The 25975-nt window shown below is 39.3% G+C and overlaps 1 protein-coding gene and 1 non-coding gene across 2 annotated transcripts in view; one reads left to right on the forward strand and one right to left on the reverse strand.

Moving 5' to 3' along the window:
• Nucleotides 1–25975, forward strand: part of ANKRD31 (ankyrin repeat domain 31) — a 259980-nt gene that overhangs the window by 105936 nt on the left and 128069 nt on the right. The window lies entirely within an intron of this gene.
• Nucleotides 25589–25664, reverse strand: TRNAG-GCC (transfer RNA glycine (anticodon GCC)). Its single transcript has one exon. It is a non-coding gene; the product is annotated as a tRNA-Gly (tRNA).

Consider the following 25975-nt stretch of genomic DNA (forward strand, 5'->3'; position numbering starts at 1 on the left):
TCCATGTGCACCAGGGCCCAGCGGAGGCAGCCACAAACTGGATTGCTTGTAGCTCCAAGAAGGTTGCTGAGGGCCAGGCATGGGCAGTGTCTCCCACTGGTCTGCACTGGGTTCCTGCCAGGGAGGCCTAGGACTGACACATCCAGTGGCCAGCTGCAGAGAGCATTGGTTCAGGACCTAACTACCCTTGCTAGAGTGGTATCCTAAGGAAGGGCGCCTCACACCTGGCCCAGCTGAGGTGAATTTTGCTTTCTGTGATCAGCACTGGCACAACGGCTCATGTACATTTGGTAGGATAGAGCTTCACAGTTAGCTGGCCCAGATGCTGGATATCCTGCCATGCTGGGATAGATTTCACTAGGGGAAGGGAGAGAGGCTTGGAGCATGGACATTTAAAGTGTGGGTCCCTGTGAGCCTATTGTTGGATCTGGCCAAGGGGCTTAGCAACTTTCTGGCAGGGACACAGCTCCACAAGAGGACTCTCTCAGTCATCCTCCCTGAGAACAGGGTTTCGCAGGCTTTAAGAACTTCAGCAGAGGGGACTGTTGGCCCCACTTTCATCTGCACCTCCTGCTTACCTTGTTGGGAAAAGTAAAATTTGAGTATCCAGCAGTGGTGGAGGGATTAGGCTGTAGAGTAGGGGCCATGATCCTCGTACTGAGCTATGGCCCAAGAGATCCCTGAGGTAGGGGGACCCACTAACATTGTATTCCCAACCTCAGCAGCCCTATATCAACAAGATTGCTACCTGCAGAAGGGTTGGTTGGGTGAGGTCAGTTTGGGCCCAAATTACAGTCTTTTTACAAAAGACTCTGTGGGAAGACCAGACAGCTTTAAGAGGAAGTGGAACACCTGAAAGTGGAGGCAAAGCTTACGCAGATTAGGGCTTTTATAGAGCTGCTGTCACCTCTAAGCAGGAGGAAGCTGATCCTTTTACACAGATTCACATCTCCCACACTACCCAGGCACAGAAAACACAGATACAAACAAGAAAAAGAGTAGTAGCTGCAGACAAGTAGCCCACAGTGGGTTACAAACAACAGCTGACATCAACAAAAGATTTAGAACCAACAACACTGGTAGCGGGTGGCAGATAGCACCAACCCTAGACTCATCTAGCTACAAAAGCAGCATGCCCAGAGGAGGACTCTAGCAGGCAGCATACAGTGTTGAGAATAAATATGCCTAACAAAACGGACATCGCACAGTGTGTAATACACATGCTCAAAGTTGGCCCTTACAGCCAGCCATTATAAAGGTATAAGCATACACGTGAAAGGACCAACTGTATTCAATACTCACAGACAACAGGACGGATAATAGTAACCTCAAGAAGCATTCCCAGAAAAAGGAAAACAGGTAGCCTGAAGGTACCACCGAGCCCATCTTCCTCATGAAGACACCACAAAGAGTTCAAAGTCAGACAGTACTACCTAATACACAGGCAAAATGGGCAAAGAAATGTCACCCAAATGAATCAGTAAGATAAATCCCCATTAAAAGAACTGTATGAGATAGAAGTAACCAAGCTACCAGACACAGAGTTTAAAATAATGATTTTTTAGGATGCTCAAGGATCTTAGCAATGGATGGACATAATGAGCACCTTAATAAAGAGATAGCAAGCATTATAAAGGACATTGAGATTATAAAAAAGAACAAGTCAAATAACAAATACAATATCAGAAATGAAGGCTGCACTAGAAGGAATCAACAGCAGGCAAGATGAAGTAGAGGACTGAACAGTGATTTAGAAGATAAGATAAACAGAAATATAGAAGTAGAGCAGCAAAATGAAAAGAGACACAGAAAGAATGATGAAATTCTAAGAGACCTCTGTGACAACCTGAAGAGAAACAACATCCACATCATATGGGTTCCTGGAGAAGAAGAGAAAGAAGAAACAATAGAGAACCTATTTGAAAAAATCATAGCTGAAAAATTTTCTAAATTGATGAAGGAAAAAGTCACACAAGTTCCAGAAACACAGAGAGTCCAATTAAAGGGGAACCCAAGGAGGCCTACATGGTACATCATAATGAAAATGCCAAAGGTAAGAGGCAAAGAAAGAATATTAAAATCTGCAAGATAAAAGCAGTTGATTACCTACAGAGGAGCCCCCATAAGATGACTTCTCACCAGAAACATTTGAGGCCAGAAGAGACTGGCAAGAAATAATTCAAAGTTATGCAAAACAAGAACCTACAACCAAGACTACTTTATCCAGCAAGGCTATTGTTTAAAATTGAAAGAGAATTAAAATGCTTCTCAGACAAAAAAAGTTCAAGAAATTAAATACAATCGAACCAGTACTGGAAGAAGTGTTAAGGGGCCTGCTATAAAAAGAGCAAAGGAGGCCCTGGCCGGTTGGCTCAGCGGTAGAGCATCGGCCTGGCGTGCGGGGGGACCTGGGTTCGATTGCCGGCCAGGGCACACAGGAGAAGCGCCCATTTGCTTCTCTACCCCTCCCCCTCTCCTTCCTCTCTGTCTCTCTCTTCCCCTCCCGCAGCCAAGGCTCCATTGGAGCAAAGATGGCCCGGGTGCTGGGGATGGCTCCTTGGCCTCTGCCCCAGGCACTAAAGTGGCTCTGGTCGCTGCAGAGCGACGCCCTGGAGGGGCAGAGCATCGCCCCCTGGTGGGCAGAGCATCACCCCTAGTGGGCGTGCCGGGTGGATCCCGGTCGGGCGCGTGCAGGAGTCTGTCTGACTGTCTCTCCCCGTTTCCAGCTTCAGAAAAAAAAAAAAAAAGAGCAAAGGAAAAAAATATAAATCAAGAAAAAGAGGAATGTATATTTAAAGAATAAAATGGCAATAAATAAGTACATTATCAATAATAACCTTAAATGTAAATTGATTAAATGCTCCAATCAAAAGACATAGGGTAGCTACATGGAAAAAACAGGACCCATACATATGCTGTCTACAAAAGACCCACTTCAGAACAAAATATACACACAGAATGAAACTGAAGGGATGGAAAAAATATTTCATGCAAACGGAAATGAAAAAATTTGGAGTAGCAATACTTATATCTGACAAAAATAGATTTTAAAACAAAGAAAGGTCAGTACATAATGATAAAGGAAACTATCCAACAGGAAGATATAACCATTGTAAATATTTAAGCACCTACTATAGGAGAGGAGCACCTAAATACATAAAGCAGATTTTGATGTAGTACATAAAGGGTGAGAATGACAGCAATAATATAATAGTGGGGGATTTTAATACCCCATCAGCATCAATGCATTGATCTTCCAGACAGAAAATTAACAAAGAAACAGTGGCCTTAAATGACACACTAGATCAACTGGATTTAATTGATATCTTCAGAACCTTTCACACCAAACAGCAAAATATACATTCTTTTGAAATGCTCATGGTACCTTCTCTAGGATACACCACATGTTAGGACATAAAATGAGTCTTGATAAATTTAAAAAGATTGAAATCAGATCAGGCATCTTCACTGATCACAATGTGTGAAACTAGAAATCAACTACAGTAGAAAAACTGAAAAACATTCAAACACTTGGAGGCTAAATAGCATGTTATTAGATAACGAATTGGTTAATAACGAGATCAAGAAGGAAATAAAAAATTTCCTTGAAACAAATGAAAATGAACATACAACTCAAAATCTATGGAACACAGCAAAAGCAGTCCTGAGAGCAAAGTTCATAGCATTACAGGCATACCCTATGGAGCAAGAAAGAGCTCAAGTAAACAACCCTACATCTAAAAGAACTAGAAAAAGAACAACAAATAAGCACAGAGGAAGTAGAAGGAAGGAAATAATAAAGATCAGAGAGGCTATAAATGACATAGAGCAGGGATCCCCAAACTTTTTACACAGGGGGCCAGTTCACTGTCCCTCAGACCGTTGGAGGGCCGGACTATAAAAAAAAAACTATGAACAAATCCCTGTGCACACTGCACATATCTTATTTTAAAGTAAAAAAACAAAACGGAAACAAATACAGTATTTAAAATAAAGAACAAGTAAATTTAAATCAACAAACTGACCAGTATTTCAATGGGAACTATGGGCCTGCTTTTGGCTAATGAGATTGTCAATGTGCTCCTCTCACTGACCACCAATGAAAGAGGTGCCCCTTCCAGAAGTGCAGAGGTGGCTGGGTAAATGGCCTTAGGGGGCTGCATGCAGCCCGTGGGCCGTAGTTTGGGGACCCCGGACATAGAGGCTAAAAATTCAATACAGAAGATCAATGAAACCAAGAACTGGTGTTTTGAAAAGGTAAACAAGATTGATGAACCTGAAGATCAATGAAACCAAGAACTGGTGTTTTGAAAAGGTAAACAAGATTAATGAACCTTTAACCAGACTCATCAAGAAATAAAGAGAGAGAACTGAAGTGAATAAAATTAGAAATGAAAGTGGAGAAGTAACAACTAACAATGCAGAAATATGAAGGATTTTAAGAAAATACTATGAAGATCTGTATTGCAAATAATTGTACAACCTAGGATAAATTCCAAGAAATATACCATCTTCCAAAACTCAAACTGGAAGAATCAGAAAACCTAAATAGACCAATTAGAACAAGTGAATCAGAAACAGTTATCAAAAATCTCCCAGCAAACAAAAGTCCTGGACCTGATGGCTTCACAGGTGAATTTTACCAAATATGTGGAGAGCAACTAACTCCTATTCTTCTCAAGCTATTCCAAAAAGTTCATAGGATAGCTACATGGAAAAAACAGGACCCATACATATGCTGTCTACAAAATACCCACCTCTTGTAGGTGGGTCTTGGAAGAGCAGGGAAGACTTCCAAGCTCCTTTTATCAGGCAAGCATGATCCTCATTGCAAAACCAAGTAAAGATATTACAAAGAAGGAAAACTAGAGGCCAATATCGCTCACGAACTTAGATGCTAAAGTTCTCAACAAAATATTAGCAAACTGGATCCAGGAATACATGAAAACATCATACATCATGATCAAGTGTGATGTATTCTTGGGCGGCAAGGCTGGTACAACATTCGCAAATCAATACATGTGATTCATTACATAAACAAAGGGAAGAATAAAAATCACATGGTAATATCAATAGATGCAGAAAAAGCATTTGATAAAATACAGCACATATTTATGATCACAACTTTCATCAAAGTGGGAATACAGGGAACATACCTCAACATAATAAAGGTATCAGTGACAAACCCACAGCCAACAACATAGTCAATGGGCAAAAATTAAGAGCAATTTTCTTGAGATCAAGAACAAGGCAGGGGTGCCCCCTTTAACCACTCTTATTCAACATTGTCTGGAAGACCTAGCCACAGCAATCAGACAAGAAGAAGAAATAAAAGGCATCCAAATTGGAAAAGAAGTAAAATTACCGTTATTTGCAGATGACATGATACTGTACACAGAAAAACCCTGAAATCTCAGTCAAAAGACTACCAGACCTGATAAATGAATTTAGCAAGGTGGTTGGATATAAATTAATATTCAGAAATCAGTGGCATTTTCATACATCAACAATGAAATGTCAGAAAGAGAAATCCAGAAAACAATACCCTTCACTGTTGCAAGAAAAAAAATAAAATAACTACGAGTAAATTTAACCAAGGAGGTTAAAGACTTATACTTGAAAAACTATTAAACATTGATAAAAGGAATCAAGAAAGATACTAACAAGTGGAAGCATATATTGTGTTAATGGATAGGAAGAATAAGTATAATTAAAATGTCTGTATTACCCAAAGCAATCTATAAATTCAATGCCATTCCTATTAAAATACCGATGGCATACTTCAAAGATATAGAACAGATATTCCAAAAACTTATATGGAACCAAAAAGAACGTAAATAGCCCCCAAAATCTTGAAAATTAAGAATAAAATATGAGAAGTATCACAGTTCCCAATATCTAGTTATAATACAAGGCCATTTTAATCAAAACAACTTGGTACCAGCATAGGACAGGCTCACAGGTCAATGGAACAGAACAGAACCCAGAAATAACCCCCTGCCTTTATGGTCAATTGATATTTGACAAAGGAGGTGAGAGCATACAATGGACTAAAGACAGTCTCTTTAATAAATGATGTTGGGAAAATTGGACAGGTACATGCAAAAAAATGAAACTAGACTACCACCTTACACCATTCACAAAAATTAATTCAAAATGGATAAAAGACTTAATTGGAAGGCATGAAACCATTAACATCTTAAAAAAAAAACATAGGCCGTAAACTCTGCTATATCTCTTGTATCAATATTTTTGCTAATATATCTGCACAAGCAAGTGAAATAAAGGACAAAATAAACAAATGAGACTATATCAAACTAAAAAGCTTTTGCACAGTGTAAGACATCATTAACAAAAGACAATCTGTACAATGAGAGAACATATTCACCAATACAGCTGATAAGGGGTTAATTAACAAAATTTATAAAGAGCTTTTTCAATGGCATGAGTGGACGTGGAGATTATTATGCTAAGTGAAAGAAGCCAGGAAGAGAAAGACAAATATCATATGATCTCACTTATATGTGGAATCTAATAACAAAGTGAACTGTGGAACAGAATAAAGGCAGACACGGGGTCACAGGGACTAGAGGGACAGCTGTGAGAGGGAAGGGGGATGAGCAGATGGGACTAGAGAAGGGGAAGGGATTCGTGAAATTATATATAAATATATAGAATAGATACATATAACAGGACAGCTAATTCCAGAGGGATCAGGGGAGGGAGTTAGGAGGTGGCTGGCAAGGGTGTATTAATAGGTATGTGGGAGTGGTGGGTGAGGGTGTTATATTTAGTGGGACACTTGAATCCATGTGAACAATAAATTAAAATTAATAAAATTTTTAAAAAAGAAACATAAAGGAAAAAGACCAATGGAGGCATAGAGCTACCAGAAAACAAAAGATGAAATGGATATAGGAAGTCTTCATATATCAATAATTACCTAAAATGAGAATAAACTGAATTTAACAATAAATAGGCACAGAGTAATAGATGGGATCAGAAAACAAAACCTAGTCCTATGCTGCCTTCAGGAGAGACATCTCAGATTCAAAGACAGAGTTAAACTCACAAGTGAAAAGGTGCAGAATGATTCTCCAAGCAAATAACATTCACAGAAAAGCAGGTGTGGCCATTTGTATATCTGAAAAAAAATAGACTTTGAGATAACAAAAGTAACGAGAAACAAAGATGGACATTTTATAATGATAAAAGGGACACTATATCAAGAAGAGATAACACTTAATATCTATCATCCAATTAGGAAGCACTGAAATATATAAAGCAACTACTAACAGAGGTAAAGAGAGAAACCAACAAAAGCACAATCATAATTGGGTATCTTATACTTCATTAACAGCTCTAGATAGATCATTCAAACAAAATCAATAATGAAATATTGGCCTTAAATGACACATTAGACCAAATGGACATAATTGACATTTTCGGAACGTTTCATCACAGAACATCAGATTATTCATTACAGTGCACATTGAACCAAGGAAAAATTCTAGAGATGAAGAACTCAATAAATATCTCAAGAATGAACTGGTATGCATAGGAAATAGAGCTGACCAGATGAGAATAGAATTAGTGATAGACCCTATGTTGGGTCACAAGACTAGCTTCAACAAATTCAAGAAGACTGAAATTATACTCTGACCACAATGCTTTGAAATTAGAAATCAAGTACAGCCTGACCAGGCAGTGGTGCAGTAGATAGAACATTGAACTAGGATGTAGAGGACCCAGGTTCAAAACCCTGAGGTCGCCAGCTTGAGCACAGGCTCATCTGGTTTTAGCAAGGCTCATCAGCTGGCCTGAGCAAGGGCTCACTCTGCTGTACCACCCCCTCCCCCTGGTCAAGGCACATATGAGAAAGCAATCAATGAACAACTAAAGAGCCACGACGAAGAATTGATGCTTCTCATCTCTTTTTCTTCTGATCTGTCTGTCCCTCTTTCTGTCTCTGTCACACACACACACACACACTCACACACACACACACACACGTTAAGTGCAAAAAGGAAGTAAGGAAACCCACAAATATATGAAAATTAAACAACATACTAGTAAAAATTACTTGGTCAAAGAAGAAATAAAAGAGATCAAAAGATATATAGAGACAAGCCCTGGCCGGTTGGCTCAGCGGTAGAGCGTCGGCCTGGTGTGCGGGGGACCCGGGTTCGATTCCCGGCCAGGGCACACAGGAGAAGCGCCCATTTGCTTCTCCACCCCCACCCCCTCCTTCCTCTCTGTCTCTCTCTTCCCCTCCCGCAGCCAAGGCTCCGTTGGAGCAAAGATGGCCCGGGCGCTGGGGTGGCTCCTTGGCCTCTGCCCCAGGCGCTAGAGTGGCTCTGGTCGCCGCAGAGCGACGCCCTGGAGGGGCAGAGCATCGCCCCCTGGTGGGCAGAGCGTCGCCCCTGGTGGGCGTGCAGGGTGGATCCCGGTCGGGCGCATGCGGGAGTCTGTCTGACTGTCTCTCCCCGTTTCCAGCTTCAGAAGAAAAAAAAAAAAAAAAAAAAAAGATATATAGAGACAAATGAGAATGACAGTATGACACATCGAAACTTCTAGGTTGCAGTGAAAGCAGTAATAATAGGGAGGTTTATATCATTACAGACCTATTTCAAGAAACTAGAAAACTCTTTAGTAAACAACATAACATTGCATCATAAAGAATTTTAAAAAGAAGAGCAAAAGCAACCCAAAGTCAGCAGAAGGTAGGAAATAATAAAAATTAAAGTAGAATTGAATGAAATAAAAAACAAAAAGACTATACATACATAAAATTAATACAAAAAAAGAGCTGGTTCTTTGAAAAGATTAATAAAATAGACAAACTCCTTGCTAGACTCACTAAAGAAAATTTAGAAAAGACCCATATAAACAAAATTAGAAATGAAAGAGAAGTTACTAAAGACATCACAGATACACAAAGGTTCACACTAGATTTCTATGAAAAAACTAGATGCCACCAAATTCGATGATCTAGAAGAAATAGATAACTTCCTAGATATATATTACCTTCCTAGACTGAATTATGAGGAATACATAGACTGATAAGCAGTGAGGAAATTGAAACAACCATCAAAAACCTCCAAAAAAAATAATAATAAAATTTTAGGACCAGATGGCTTTACTAGTGAAGTTTACCAAACATTCAAAGAATATTTGGTATCTATCCTCAAAGTCTTCCAAAATAGAGAAGAAGCAGCAATACTTCTCAACACATTTTATGATCTTCAATTTTTTTGGAATACTTTGAGTAGAATAGAAACCAAGTCTTTGAATGTTTGATAGAATTCACTAGTATAGCCGTCTGGCCTTGGGATTTTATTTTTGGGGAGTTTTTTTGTTTTTGTTTTTTTTTTCAGAGACAGAGAGCGAGTCAGAGAGAGGGATAGAGAGGGACAGACAGACAGGAACGGAGAGAGATGAGAAGCATCAATCATTAGTTTTTCATTGCACGTTGCAACACCTTAGTTCATTGATTGCTCTCTCATATGTACCTTGACCGCGGACCTTCAGCAGACCAACAGCCCCTTGGAGTGAGCGACCCTAGGTCCAAGCTGGTGGGCTTCCGCTCAAACCAGATGAGCCTGTGCTCAAGCTGGTGACCTAGGGGTCTCGAACCTGGGTCCTCTGCATCCCAGTTCGACGCCCTCTCCACTGTGCCACCACCTGGTCAGGCTTTGGGGAGGTTTTTAATAGTTGTTTCTATTTCCTCCCTGCTAATTGGTCTGTTTAGGCTTTCTGCTTCTTCATGACTCAGTCTCTAGGAAGATTGTATTGTTCTAGGAATTTATCCATTTTTTCTAGATTGTTGGCATATAGTTTCTCACAGTATTCTACAATAATTTTTTGTGTATCTATGATATCTGTGGTGAATTTTCCTCTTTTATTTTGTATTTTGTTTAAATGAGTCCTTTCTCTTTTTTCCTTGGTGAGTCTTGTCAAGGGTTTCTCAATTTTGTTAATTTTTTTAAAGAACCAGCTCCTTGTTTTATTAATTTTTAATATAGTTTTTCTCTTCTCTATTTCATTAATTTCTGCTCTGATTTTTATTATTTCTTTTCTTCTGCTGGTTTTGGGTTGTCTTTGTTTTTCTTTTTCTAGTTCCTTAAGATGTGAAGTTAAGTGTTTTACTTGAGCTCTCTATTGTTTGTTCATATAGGCCTATAGAGATATAAACTTTCCTCTTATTACTGCTTTTGCTGCATCCCAGAGATTCTGTATTGTATTGTCATTTTAGTTTGTCTGTATGTATCTTTTGATCTCTGCACTTATTTCTTCTTTGACCTACTCATTTTTTAAAAGTATGTTGTTTAGTTTCCACATTTTTTTGGGTTGGTTTACCTCTTTTTTGCAGTTGAATTCTACTTTTAAGGCTTTATAATCAGAAAATATTCTTGGTATAATTTCAGTCTTTCTAAATTCATTGATGTTATTTTTGTGGCCCAACATATGATCAGTTCCTGATAATGTTCCATGTACACTAGGGAAAAATGTATACTCTGGCACTTTGGGATGAAATGTCCTGTAGGTGTCTATTATATCCAGTTTTTTAGTGCTTTATTTAAGGCCTATATTTCTTTATTGATTTTCTGTCTGGATGAATGAGCTAGAGCCATCAGTGGTGTATTGAGGTCTCCAAGTATGATTGTATTTTTGTCGGTTTTTGTTTTTAGGTCAGTCAGTACCTGTCTCATGTATTTTGGTGCTTTTTGGTTTGGTGCATACATATATATATATATTAAGAAGTGTTATGTCTTCTTGATTCAGTGTCCCCTTTATCATTATGAAATGACCATGTTTGTCTCTGATTACCTTTGCTGTCTTGTAGTCAGCATTGTTAGATATAAGTATTGCTACACCTGCTTTTTTTTAATGTTATTTGCTTGGACTATTGTTTTCCAACCTTTCACTTTGAATTTGTTTTTATCCTTGTAGCTTAGATGTGTTTCTTGTAGACAGCATACAATTGGATTTTCTTTTTTAATCCATTCTGCTATTCTGTGTCTTTTTATTGGTGATTTCAATCCATTTATGTTTAGTGTAATTATCAACACTTAAGGGTTTCCTATTGCCATTTTATATATTGCTTTTTTATAGTTTTGTATTTTTTTTTTGTATTTTTCTGAAGCTGGAAACGGGGAGAGACAGTCAGACAGACTCCCGCATGCGCCCGACCGGGATCCACCCGGCACGCCCACCAGGGGCTACGCTCTGCCCACCAGGGGGCGATGCTCTGCCCCTCCGGAGCGTTGCTTTGCCGTGACCAGAGCCACTCTAGCGCCTGGGGCAGAGGCCAAGGAGCCATCTCCAGCGCCCGGGCCATCTTTGCTCCAATGGAGCCTTGGCTGTGGGAGGGGGAGAGAGAGACAGAGAAGAAGGAGGGGGTGGGGGGTGGAGAAGCAAATGGGCACTTCTCCTATGTGCCCTGGCTGGGAATCAAACCCGGGTCCCCCGCACGCCAGGCCGACGCTCTACTGCTGAGCCAACCGGCCAGGGCTATAGTTTTGTATTTTGTTTGACTCTTTTTCTATCATTTGTGTTTGGTTGTAATTCATACTTCTTTTTTGTTACTTTTTTCAAGCTATGTAATTCTGTCTTGGTTTTTTCAGGGGTGGTTACTGTTAAGCAATGGAAAGCATACATATCATGTTCATTGTAGTACACTATCTCATGAATGCTTCTGTATTCCATACACCTTTGCTACTGCTAATCTTTGTCCTCTCCCCTTTTTTGTTTCCTTGTCACAGATTAATTTTGTTTTTATTATGATCTTGATGGAGCTTTTACTTGTAGTTTTGCTTTGTTTTGTTCTTTGTGTCTGGAAATGGGGAGAGACAGTCAGACAGACTCCCGCATGGAAAACCCTCTTTAGTATTTCCTGAAGTGGGGGTTTTCTGGTGATAAATTCCCTCATCTTTTCTGTATCTGTGAATGTTTTTATTTCTCCTTCATATTTGAAGGATAGCTTTGATGAGTATGGTATTCTTGGCTGGAAGTTCCTCTCTTTCAGAACTTTAAATATTGGGGTCCAGTCTCTTCTAGTTTGTAGAGTTTTTGCTGACAAATCTGTTGATAATCTAATGGGCCTTCATTTATATGTTGTATTCTTCTTTTCCCTGGCTGCTTTGAAAATTTTTTCTTTGTCATTGGTTTGTGCCAATTTTATTATGAAGTGCCTTAGAGTAGGTTTGTTAGGGTTAAGATAACTCGGTATTCTGTTTGCTTCTTGAATTCAAGGCTTTGGTTCTTTCCACTGACTTGGTAAGTTCTTGTCTATTATTTGTTTGAATATGTTCTTCATTCTATTTTCTCTCCTCCTTCCTTTATACCTATTTTTATGTTGCTCTTTCTGATGGAGTAAGACAATTCCTGTAGGGCTTTCTTATTTTTTTTAATTTGTAAGTCTATCTCCTCTTCTCTCTCTAGTACCTCTAGTTGCCTGTCTTCTATGTCACTAATTCTCTTCTCTATCTGGACTGTTCTATTGGCTAAGCTTTATACCTCATTTTTCAGTTCATGAATTGAGTTTTTCATCTCTGTTTTATTCGTTTTCAGAGTTTCAATTTTCTTGGTGAAGTATTCTTTCTGTTTATTGAATTGTTTTTTGAGCTACATAAATTGCCTTTATGTGTTTTCTTGTATATTACTGAGTATTTTTAAGACTTCAATTTTATATTCTCTGTCATTTAACTCCAAGGTTTCTAAGCTATTGAAATTTTTTTCTATAGATTTTTTTCTCATCTATCTATGCTACATCACTGTCTTTTGTATTCGTGATATTCAATTTCTTTTTCTTTAATGGCATATGAGAGTGGTATTGTTAACAACACTAATAAGAGTTGCTAAAAATTTTTTTTTGAGAAAATGCAGTGAAAAACTGAAAATTCTATTGTGCTAAGTCAGGGGTCAGGAACCTATGACTCGCGAGCCAGATGTGGCTCCATTGGTGGCTGCATTTGGCACACAGACAAATCTTTAATAAAAAAATAACATTAAAAATAAAAAATATTGCCATGTATTACAATCCATTCATTTTCTACATCTCATGTTCATGGTTGCGGGTGGCTGGAGCCAATCACAGCTGTCCACCGGGACAACACCAAATTTTTATTGGATAATGCGTAATGTACATGAGTCATTGTGAGGTCAGGAAGTAAACTTCCCTCCTTTTAATCAAATAGTCAGCTAGCTAATTATAGAAAGCCTTTTGATGAAGAAGATGGCTAAAAGAAAAAAAGATGAGGAGTATTGTACTTTTCAGCAGGAATGGACAAAGGAATTCGCCTTTGTGGAGAGAGCAGGTTCTGCGGTGTGTCTATTATGCAATGATAAAATTGCATTGATAAAATGGTCAAATTTAAAGTGGTACTTTGACACACGCCATACTGTATTTGCACTGAAATATCCAGCAAGGCACAGCAGGAAGAAAGCATGTCAAGAGCTTTCATGTAGAGTGCAATCTAGTCAGCAACAACTCCGTGTTTGGACCCAACAAGGTGACTGGAATTCACCTACTTTGCTGGAACTTTAGCAATTGTGAGAAATGGAAAGCAATTCACAGATGGGGAGTATGCGAAAATATTCATGCTTGATGTTGCCAATGGACTTTTTGATGACTTTTTGGATAAAGACATAATCAAATGAATAAAAGACATGCCTCTGTCGGCAAGAACTGTTCACGATCGTACCATCATGATGGCAACACAAATAAAGGACATAAATGCAGCACCATTCTTTTCTCTTGCTTTGGATGAGTCAAAGCAAGACGTAAGCCCATTTATCCCAGTTCAGCGTGATTGCAAGGTGTGCTATTGGTGACACTATGTGAGGAAAGTGTTGCTGTTTTGCATATGAAAGAGAGAACAAGAGGGAATGATTTATTCAAGTCTTTCACTGAGTTCCCCCCCCCAAAAAAAATCTACCGATGGATAATCTTATTTCGGTGTATACTGATGGTGCTCCGTGCATGGTGGGGAAAAACAGAGGATTTGTAGCGCTTCTTCAGGAGCATGAAAAGAGACCCTAAGTTTTCCCTGAATTCTACATTAGGAGGTGCTTTGTGCTAAGATGTGTGGCAATTAGCTTGGTGAGGTGATGTCGCTGGTTATTCAGGTGGTCAATTTTATTGTTGCCCGAGATTTAAATGATCGCCAGTTTAAAACACTGCTGGATGAAGTTGGAAATAACTATCCTGGTCTGCTTCTGTACAGCAATGTGCATTGGTTGTCAAAAGGAAAGGTGCTCAGCCATTTTGCGGCTTTTCTGAGTGAAATTCGGACTTTTCTTGAAATGAAAAGTGTCGAGCATCCTGAGTTAGCTCACACTGAGTGGTTCCTGAAGTTCTGCTATCTCATGGACATGACTGACCATCTGAACCAGCTCAATGGGAAAATGCAAGGCGTTGGAAGTACAATCTTATCCCTTCAACAAGCAGTGTTTTTTTTTGTATTTTTCTGAAGCTGGAAATGGGGAGAGACAGTCAGACAGACTTCCGCATGCGCTCGACCGGGATCCACCCGGCATGCCCACCAGGGGCGACACTCTGCCCACCAGGGGGCGATGCTCTGCCCATCCTGGGCATTGCTATGTTGCAACCAGAGCCACTCTAGCACCTGAGGCAGAGGCCACAGAGCCATCCCCAGCGCCCAGGCCATCTTTGCTCCAATGGAGCCTTAGCTGCGGGAGGGGAAGAGAGAGACAGAGAGGAAGGAGAGGGGGAGGGGTGGAGAAGCAGATGGGTGCCTCTCCTGTGTGCCCTGGCCGGGAATCGAACCCGGGACTTCTGCACGCCAGGCCGACGCTCTACCACTGAGCCAACCCGCCAGGGCCAACAAGCAGTGTTTACATTTGAAAAGAAGCTGGACTGTCTTCATCGCCGACATTGAAACAGGTCATTTACTACACTTTGAAAAACTGGGAGAGTTTAAAGATGCATGCATAGCATGTAACCCTGCTCAATATATTTATATCAGCAGCTAGCAGGCTTCATGTCTAATCTCCTGCAGTTATTCAAAGCACGCTTTGAAGAATTTCATGAGCACAATCATCTTTTTAAGTTCATCACCCATCCACATGGGTGTGCAGTGGACAACACCAACCTGAGTTACATCCCCGGTGTCTCCGTCAGAGATTTTGAGCTACAAGCTGCTGACCTGAAGGCCTCAGACTTGTGGGTGAATAAGTTCAGGTCACTGAATGAAGATTTGGAAAGAGTTGCAGGACAGCAAGAAGAGTTGGTGAGCAAACACAATTGGGGAGAAATGAAAAAGCTTCAACCTGTGGACCAGCTGATTGTCAAAACTTGGAACGCGCTTCCTGTCACATACCACACACTGCAGCATGTGAGTATTGCTGTACTGACAATGTTTGGCTCTATGTATGCTTGTGAGCAGTCTTTCTTACATCTAAAGAAGTTAAGACCAACCTACAAACATGTTTAACAGATGGAAGTCTCAACGTCTGCATGAAGCTTAACCTTACCATATATTAACCAGACTAAAAAGCCATCAGCAAAACCATGCAGCTCTAGAAGTCACATTAATGGTAAGAAGTACTTTATTCATCATTGGTTAGCAACAGCATCATGTTATTAAAAAGAATTCAGAAACTTATTGTACTTTAAAAGTGTTGGTCTTACATAAAATGCACACATTTACTTGTATTTAGTGTTAAATATATTGTATGGCTCTCATGGAATTACATTTTAAAATATGTGGCATTCATGGCTCTCTCAGACAAAAAGGTTCCCGACCCCTGTGCTAAGTGGAACCAAAATACGTAGAATGGAGAGCCTGGGTTGGCGGAGGTGACAAAGAGGCAAAAAACAAACAAACAAACAAACAAAAAAACGAGGCAAGAACCTACAAAATGCCACAAGGAAGAAATTTGGATCAATAATAAAATAATTTGTTTGTAAATGATGGTCGAAAGAGAGAAATAGTGTAAGAGAAAGGAGAAAAAAATACAGTGAAAAATGAAAATTCTATTGTATTAAGTGGTACAAAAACTATAGAATAGATAGCTGGAGTTGGGGAAATGTTAAAGAGATAAAAAGTGAAGTAAAAAGCACACAAAATACCACAAAGAAAAAATTTGAATCCAAAATAAAATAATTTGTTTGTGGGTGAGATTTGAATGAGAAAAAAAGTGAAATAGAAAAGAAGAAACAAAAAGAGAGAGAGAGAAAAAAATTGAGTTAAGTTTTTTGGAATGTAACACTCATAGTAGAAAAAAAGAATATAAAATGTAACACCTATGTGTAATAACATTCAAAATGAAAAGAAAAGAATAAAACGGAAAGAGGATAAAATGACCAAGGTGGAAGGATAAGAAAAGATAAAAAATACAAGAAAATATTAGCAAACTGTATCCAGCAATACATGAAAAAAATCATACATCATGATTAAGTGGAATTTATTCTGGGGAGGCAAGGATGGTACAACATTCATAAATCAATGAATGTGATTCACCACATAAACAAAAGGAAGGAGAAAAACCACATGATAATTTCAATAGATGCAAAAAAAGCATTTGACAAAATCCAGCACCCATTTATGATCAAAACTCTTAGCAAAGTGGGAATACAGGGAACATACCTCAACATGATAAAGGCCATCTATGACAAACCTACAGCCAACATTATACTTAATGGACAAAAATTAAAAGTAATTCCCCTAAAATCATGAACAAGGCAGGGGTGCCCCCTTTCACCACTCTTATTCAACATAGTGCTGGAATTCCTAGCTACAGCAATCATACAAGAAAAAGAAATAAAAGCTTCCAAATTGTAAAAGAAGTAAAATTATCATTATTTGCAGATGATATGATACTGTATATAGAAATCCCTAAAGTCTCAGTCAAAAAACTACTGGATCTGATAAATGAATTCAGCAAGGTGGCAGGATATAAAATTAATACTCAAAAATGAGAGGCATTTTTATACACCAACAATGAACTGTCAGAAAGAGAAATTAAGGAACAATCCCCTTCACTATTGCACCAAAAAAAAAAAATGTGCTTAGGAGTAAATTTAACCAAGGAGGTTAAAGACTTGTACTCAGAAAATTATAAAACATTGATAAAAGAAATCAAGGAAGACACAAACAAGTGGAGGCATATACTGTGCTCATGGTTAGGAAGAATAAAAATAATTAAAATGTCTATATTACCCAAAGCAATTTATAAATTCAATGCAATACCAATTAAAACACCAATGACATACTTCAAAGATATAGAACACATATTCTAAAAATTTATATGGAATCAAAAAAGAACACGAATAGCCTCAAAGAAGAATAAAGTGGGAGGTATCACACTTCCTGATATCACGTTATATTACAAGGCTATTGTACTCAAAACAGCTTTGTACTGGCATAAGAACAGACTTATACATCAATGGAACAGAACAGAGTACCCAGAAATAAACCCACATCTTTACTGACAACTGATTTTTGACACAAAGGAGGTAAGAGCATACAGTGGAGTAAAGACAGTCTCTTTAACAAATGGTGTTGGGAAAACTGGACAGCTTCCTGCAAAAAAATGAAAGTAGACTACCAACTTACACCATTTTATTTTATGCACAAAAATAAACTCAAAACGGAGAAAGGACTTAAATGTAAATTGTGAAACTATAAATATCCTAGAAAAAGTCTTAGGCAGTAAGCTCACTGACATCTATTGCAGCAATATCTTTGATGAATTATCTCCACCGGCAAATGATATAAAAGATAGGATAAACAAATGGGACTATATCAAACAAAAGCTTTTGCACAGCTAAAGACAATATGAACAGAATAAAAAGACAAACCACACAATGGGAGAACATATTCAACAATACTTTGATAAGTGATTAATAACAAAAATTTATAAAGAACTTGTAAAACTCAACACCAGGAAGACAAACAATCCAATAAAAAAATGGGCACAAGAAATGAATAGACACTTCTCCAAAGAGGACATACAGATGGCCAATAGACAAATGAAAAAATGTTCAACATCACTAATCATTAGAGAAATTCAAATCAAAACCACAATGAGATACCACCTCACACCAGTCAAAATGGCGCTCATCAACACAACAACACACGATAAGGGCTGGGGAGGATGTGGAGAAAGGGGAACCCTCCTGCACTGCTGTGGGAATGCAGACTAGTGCAGCCACTGTGGAAAACAGTATGGAGATTTCTCAAAAAATTAGAAATAGAACTGCCCTTTGACCCAGCCATCCCACTTATAGGAATGTATCCCAAGGACACCATATCACCAACTGAAAAAAAGAAATGCACCCCCATGTTTATGGCAGCATTGTTCACAATAGCGAAGATCTGGAAACAGCCTAAGTGTCCGTCAGTGGATGAGTGGATTAAAAAGCTGTGGTACATATATGCAATGGAATACTATGGGGTTATGAAAAAGAAGGAAATATTACCTTTTGCAACAATATGGAGGGACCTGGAAACTATTATATTGAGTGAAATAAGCCAGGCAGAGAAAGAAAAAATACTATATGACCTCACTCATTTGAGGAATCCAAGGAATAATGAGAACTGAGGAACGGAATTGAGACAGAGGAGTGATCAAAGGGACCAGAGGGAAAGTGGACAGCGGGAAAGGGGATGATAGGATGGGATAAACCTGAAGGGAAGAGGGGAGGACGCTGTATGGAGGAGGGCAGGGGAGATGTTGAGGGGAATACAGGGGAGGGGGATGCATTCCGGGCAACCCTAGAGTCTAATACAATTAATTTTTAAAAATGTTAAAAAAAATACAAGAAAAAAATGGAAAACGTTATAAAGACTGGATTTTTCCTGGTTTTGAGAAGCTATCTTCTTTTTTTTCTTTCTTCTCTCTTTTTGTTTGGTGGCGCTGTAACCCAGGTTCCTCCCCTTTGGCACTCTTAGGCAGATATTTGCTGTTGTGTCACTATGGTGATGACATAAACTAGGCATCACTCCCGTTGGTAGCCGGGGCTTGTTAGCATTTGCAGGCTCTGACAATGGGAGAGTCTTTTTTCCCCGTATCCTCTCCCCAAGTCTCTCCTTCTTGAACCACAGCCTGGTGACCCTGCTGTGAAGTTGCCCGAGCCACTTCCTGAGAGCAAGAGGTTTTAAAAGCTGCCAAATCCCTCCTCTATCCCCACTCAATGCAGGGTTCTGGGTAAGGCTTTGCCAGCCAGAGCCGCCAGCATAATCAGGCAGGGCTGGGAGCTGATTGCCTTTCAGGTGTCTTTCTTTGAGCCTCTGGGCATGTCTATTATGCCTCAGCACTTCTCAGGTCTGCTCTCCAGAGGCTGTCTGCAAGCTGCCTGCGTGCTCTTCCCCTCACCACTTCTTCAGTTCTCTTTCCCAGGAGTGTGCTTCGTTAGCTTGTATGGCTGGTGGAGGTGCCGCGCCCAGACAGGTCCCAGTATAGGGAAGCCATCTTGTGCACTTCCTGTGCACTGTTGTTTGGGGAGCCGGTGTTATTCAGAAACTCTGGTCATAGCCCATACAGAGGGTCACTACTGACAGTCTCCAACCTAGCCCCTCTGTCCGGGGACATGGGCACCCACGCCCGAAGTGCCAGGTGGATTTACTCGCACACTGCCCGCGCTCACTGAGTGGGATACCAGGAGTAAACAAAGCAACTGCTTGCCCACCTCTGCCGGGTTCTGCCCCTGGCATTAGCTCCATGTGGGTTGAGCTGCAGTCACACTCTCTCCTCGGTTTGAACGTCTCTGCCCAGCCCAGCTTTTTCTACTCCCCCAGCCCTTGCTTTCTCTCAGTTCCAAGTGAAAGCAGCCCTTGTTGAGGTCAATGAGGAAAGCAGAATATGTCGTTCTCTGTTTTACTTCCTTCAGAGTGGATTATATATTCTGCCACCTTTTCACTCAATCGTACCTTTGTTTGATGTATGTGTATTTCAGATGCTCCTGAGATTGTTTTTCTGTCTCTAGTTGTTGAATTTGTTGAGAGGTATTGGAAGCACTCCTCATGGCGTAATTTCTCTGACCTGTAATTTATTGTTTCAAATCTTATGTTTAGGTCTTTGTTCCATTTTGAATTGATTTTTGTGCTGAGGGACAAACTGTAGTCAAGTTTCACTTTTTTCTATGTGGCTTTCCAGTTTTCCCAGCACCATTTATTGAAGAGGCTTTCTTTCCTCCATTGTGTGTTTTCAGTTCATCAAAGATGATTTGACCATATATATGTGGTTTTATAGAATTTCTGGGCCGTCAGTTCTGTTCTATTGGTCTATGAGTCTATTTTTCTGCCACTACCATGCTGTCCTGGTGATTTTTTGTTGTATTTCTCTAAAAAATGATATTGAGCCCTGGCTGGTTGGCTCAGTGGTAGAGCGTCGGCCTGGCGTGCAGAGGTCCCGGGTTCGATTCCTGGCCAGGGCACACAGGAGAAGCGCCCATCTGCTTCTCCACCCCTCCCCCTCTCCTTCCTCTCTGTCTCTCTCTTCCCCTCCCGCAGCCGAGGCTCCATTGGAGCAAAGATGGCCCGGGTGCTGGGGATGGCTCCTTGGCCTCTGCCCCAGGCGCTAGAGTGGCTCTGGTCGCAACAGAGCGACGTCCCGGAGGGGCAGAGCATCGCCCCCTGGTGGGCAGAGCGTAGCCCCTGGTGGGCGTGCTGGGTGGATCCCGGTCGGGCGCATGCGGGAATCTGTCTGACTGTCTCTCCCCATTTCCAGCTTCAGAAAAATACAAAAAAAAAAAAAAATTATATTGAAATTTTGATGGGGATGGCATTAAATTTGTATATTGCTTTAGATAATATGGCCATTTTAACTATGTCGATTCTTTCAATCCATGAACATGGAATATTTTCTATTTTGTTGTATCTTTTTCAATTTCCTTTAATAATGCTTTGTAGTTTTCAGTATATAGATCCTTTACATTCTGTGTTAAGTTTAATCCCAGGTATTTTATTTATTTTTTGTTGCTCCTGTAGAAGGGATTATTTTTGTGGGTTTATTCTCCAAAGTTCCATTGTTGGCATATATGAAAGCAATAGACTTCTTTATATTCATTTTGTATCCTGTGACCTTACTGTATTGGTTGATTGTTTCTATTAGTTTTACTGTGGAGTCTTCAGGGTTTTCTATATACAGGATCATGTCATCTGCAAAAATACTTCTTATTTCTGATCTGAATGCCTTTTATTTCTTTCTCTTGTCTGATCACTCTGGCTAAAACTTCCAGCACTATGTTAAATAGGAATGGAGATAGTGGGCAGCATTGTCTTGTATCTGATTTTAGAGGAAAAGCTTTCAGTTTTTCACCATTTAGTATAATATCAGCTGATAGTTTGTCATATATGAGCTTTATTATATTGAGGTACTTTTTTATACCCATTTTATTAAATGTTTTGAACATAAAGGAATGTTCTATCTTATCAAATGCCTTCTCTGTGTCTATCAATAGGATCGTATGATTTCTGTGCTTTGTTTTGTTGATGTGTATAACGTTAATTGATTTCTATATGTTGAACCATCCTTGTGCTCCTGGAATGAATCTCATTTGATCATGATGTATTATTTTTTAAATGTGTTGTATTTGATTTGCTAGCATTTTGTTTAGGATTTTTGCATCTGTATTCATTAGAGATATTGGTCTGTAGTTTGTTTTTATTTTTTGTAATGTCCTTGCTAGGTTTTCATATGAAGGTTATGTTGGTCTCATAAAATGTGTTAGGGAGTATTGTTTCTTCTATTTTTTGGAAGATTTTGAGAAGAATAGATATCAACTCTTCCATAAATGGTAGAATTCACTAGTGTAGCCATCTGGCCCTGGACTCTTACTTTGGGGGAGATTTTTTATAGTTGTTTCTATTTCTTCCTTGCTTATGGGTCCATTTAGGCTTTTCACTTCTTGGTTCTTCAGTCTAGGAAGATTGTATAGTTCTAGGAATATATCCATTTCTTTTAGACTGTTGAATTTAGTGCCATATAATTTTTCATAGTATTCTACAATGATCCTTTGTATATCTATGATATCTGTGGTAATTTCTCTTTCATTTTAGATTTTGTTATATGAGTCCTTTTTCTTTTTTCCTTAGTGAGTCTAGCCAGGGGTTTGTTGATTTTATTGATCTTTTTAAAGAACCAACTCTTTGTTGTATTAATTTTTTTATAGTTCTTCTGTTCTCTATTTCTGCTCTGATTTTTACTATTTCCTTTCTTCTTCTGACTTTGGATTGCCTTTGTTCTTTTTCTAGTTCTTAAGATGTGATGTTAAGCTGTCTATCTGAGATCTTTCTTGTTTCTTGAAATAAAGCTGTAATGATATATTGGGTTGGGGAATAAGTTCGTAGCGTTTTTATATTTTCTTTTACAACGATTTTTTTGCTGTTTGGCAAAGGGTAAGTATTCATTCGATAAAACTCTTTCTGCTCTACAAAACTATGTTAATTGTATTTTTGAGTTATTTAATTTTTTATTAGTTTTGAGGCTTAGAAATGGAATACCCAGGAGGCAAAAATCAACATTTTCGACACCTGCTCTTCTTTGCTTTTCATCGAGGTCAGAAAGCTGCTGAAGCAGCCCGGGACATTTGCGACGTGTATGGAGAAGGTGTCATAGGCGAGTCTACAGCACAGAAATGGTTTGCAAAGTTCAAAAATGGCGACTTTGACGTCGATGACACGTGCCGCAGCGGAAGGCCTTCTGAATTCAATGAAGAACTGGGAAATGCTCGGAAAGAATGCCACGGTCAACAAGGAGCTCTACATTGCTCAGCTACACTGCGTGAATGAGGCTATTCGACTGAAAAGACCTGATCGACATGGTCAAACCATACTCCTTCACGACAACGCCAGGCCCCATGTTGCACAAGTCGTCAAAGCCGCACTCCAAGAGCTCGAATGGGAGGTCCTTCAGCATCCGCCGTATTCTCCGGACCTTGCACCGACCGATTACCATCTTTTCCGCTCTCTGTCAAACCATATGAAAGGCGTTACCTTCGATAACAAAGAGGTCCTTAAAAACTGGCTCAACAACTTCTTTGACACCAGACCAGGCGATTTTTGGCAGAACAGCATCAACAAATTGGTCGAGAGGTGGGAAGAGGTTGTAAACAGCAACGGCGAATATATAATTGATTAACTTATTGATATAATTGTTTTTTGTTTAAATAAAAGTCTTCGGTAAAAACGCTACAAACTTATTCCCCAACCCAGTAAATTTCCCTCTTATTACTGCTTTTTCTGCATCCCAGAAATTTTGATATGTCATATTGTCATTTTCATTAGCCTGTATATATTTTTTGATCTCTGCTTTTATTTCTTCTTTGACCCATTTTTTTTGAATTATGTTGTTTAATTTTTACATTTTTATGGGTATTTTTACTTCCTTTTTTGCAGCTGAATTCTAGTTTTAAAGACTTTATGGTCAGAGAATTTGCTTAGTATAATTTCAGTCTTCCTGAATTTGTTGATGTTATTTTTGTGACCCAAAATATGATCTATTCTTTTTTTTTAACAGAGACAGAGAGAGAGTCAGAGAGAGGGATAGATAGGGACAGACAGGAACGGAGAGAGATGAGAAGCATCAATCATTAGTTTTTCATTGCGACACCTTAGTTGTTCATTGATTGCTTTCTCATATGTGCCTTGACCATGGTACTACAGCAGACCAAGTAACCCCTTGCTCGAGCCAGCGACCTTGGGTCCAAGCTGGTGAGCTTTGCTCAAACCAGATGAGCCCGCGCTCAAGCTGGCGACCTCGGGGTCTTGACCTGGGTCCTCCGCATCCCAGTCCGACACTACACCACTGCCAGCTTAGGCAATATGATCTATTCTTGAGAATGTTTCATGTACACTAAGGAAAAATATATAGTCTGAAGTCCTGGGATGAAATATCCTGTAAATGTCTATTATGCCCATTTGGTCTGGTGTATCATTTAAGGTCGTTATTTCTTTATTGATTTTCTGTTTGGATGATTGATCTAGAGCTGTCAATGGTGTATTGAGATCCCCAAGTATAAATATGTCTTTGTTTTTATTTTTAGATCAGTTAGTAGATGTCATATATATGTTGGTGCTCCCTGATTTGGTGCATATATATTAAGAAGTGTTATATCTTCTTGATATACTGTCCCCTTTATTATTATGAAATGTCCATCTTTGTCTCTTGTTACCATTATATCTTGAAATCAGCATTGTCAGATAAGAGTGTGGCTACACCTGCTTTTCTTTGGGCATTATTTGCTTGGAGAATCATTTTCCAACCTTTCACTTTGAGCCTACTTTTGTCCTTGCAACTTATATTTCTGTTGAAGGCAGCATATGGTTGGGCTTTTCTTTTTGATTCAATCTGCTACTCTGTGTCTTTTTATTGATAGTTCAGTCCATTTACATTTATGATAATTTTTGACAATTGAGGGTTTCCTATAGCCATTTCATGTATTGTTTTCTAATAGCTCTGTGTCTTGTTTGGTTCTCTTTTGTTTTTCTGTCAGTTGTTCTTCTTTGGCAGTATTCCATACTTTTCCCCTTTGTTTCTTCTTTTTTTAAGTTACATGTTTCAGTAGTGGCATTTTGTGAGTGGTTATCTTTAGGTTATTGAAAGAAAAATTGTCATATTTACAAGAGTCTATTATCATTTAAGTGCTTCTGCACTCCATCCTCCTTTGCTACTGCTAATCTTTATCTTCTTCTCTTTATGTTACTGTTGTCGCAGATTATCCTTGTTTTTTTTAGTGTTCTTGTTGGAGCTTTTACTTGTAGTTTTGCTTTGGGGTGTTTTGTTTTGTTTTTTTGTATCTGGTTGAGTAACATCCTTTAGTATTTCCTGCAGTTTGGGTTTTCTGGTGATAAATTCTTTCAGCTTCTGTTTGTCAGTAATAGTTTTTGTTTCTTCTTCATGTTTGAAGGATAGCTTTAATGGATATAGTATTCTTGGCTGGTAATTCCTTTCAGTACCTTCAATATTTGGTTCCACTCTGTTCTGGCTTGTAGGTTTTTTTCTGAGAAATCTGATGATAACCTAATGGGCTTTCTTTTATATGTTATATTCTTTTTTACCCTAATTGCCTTGAGGTGTCTCTCTTTTTCATTGATTTGTGTCCATTTCATGATGATGTGCCTTGGAGTAGGTATGTTTGGTTTGAGGTAACTTGGTGTTCTGTTTGCTTCTTGGATTTGAGGCTCTCTTTCCACAGGGTTGGGAAGTCTTCATCGATTATTCATTTAAATAGGTTTTACATTCCTTTTTCTCTTTTTCTTCTGATATACCCATTATTTCTATATTGCTCTTTCTGATGTAATCAGACAGTTCTTGTAGAGCTCTCTCATTTTTTTTTTTGTATTTTTCTGAAGCTGGAAACGGGGAGAGACAGTCAGACAGACTCCCGCATGCGGCCGACTAGGATCCACCCGGCACGCCCACCAGGGGCGATGCTCTGCCCATCCTGGGCGTCACTCTGCAGAGACCAGAGCCACTCTAGTGCCTGGGGCAGAGGCCAAGGAGCCATCCCCAGCGCCCGGGCCATCTTTGCTCCAATGGAGCCTTGGCTGTGGGAGGGGAAGAGAGAGACAGAGAGGAAGGAGGGGGGGTAGAGAAGCAAATGGGCACTTCTCCTATGTGCCCTGGCCGGGAATCGAACCCGGGTCCCCCGCATGGCAGGCCGACGCTCTATCACTGAGCCAACCAGCCAGGGCCTGCTCTCTCATTCTTTTTAATTCATGTGTCTCTCTCTTCTTCTGTCTGTAGTATCTCTAGTTGCCTGTCTTTGATGTCACTGATTCTCCTCTATCTGGCCTGTTCTATTAGCTAAACTTGTTACCGCATTTTTCAGTTAATCTATTGAGTTTTTCATCTCTGTTTGCTTCTTTTTTAAAGTTTCAACTTCCTTGGTGAAGTACTCTTTTTGTTCATTCATTTGTTTTTGAGCTCATAAAATTGCTTATCAGTATTTTCTTGCAACTCATTGAGTTTTTTTAGAACTTTAATTTTGAGTTCTCTGTCATTT

The sequence above is a fragment of the Saccopteryx bilineata genome, chromosome 6, assembly GCF_036850765.1.
Source record: "Saccopteryx bilineata isolate mSacBil1 chromosome 6, mSacBil1_pri_phased_curated, whole genome shotgun sequence".
Taxonomy (NCBI): domain Eukaryota; kingdom Metazoa; phylum Chordata; class Mammalia; order Chiroptera; family Emballonuridae; genus Saccopteryx; species Saccopteryx bilineata.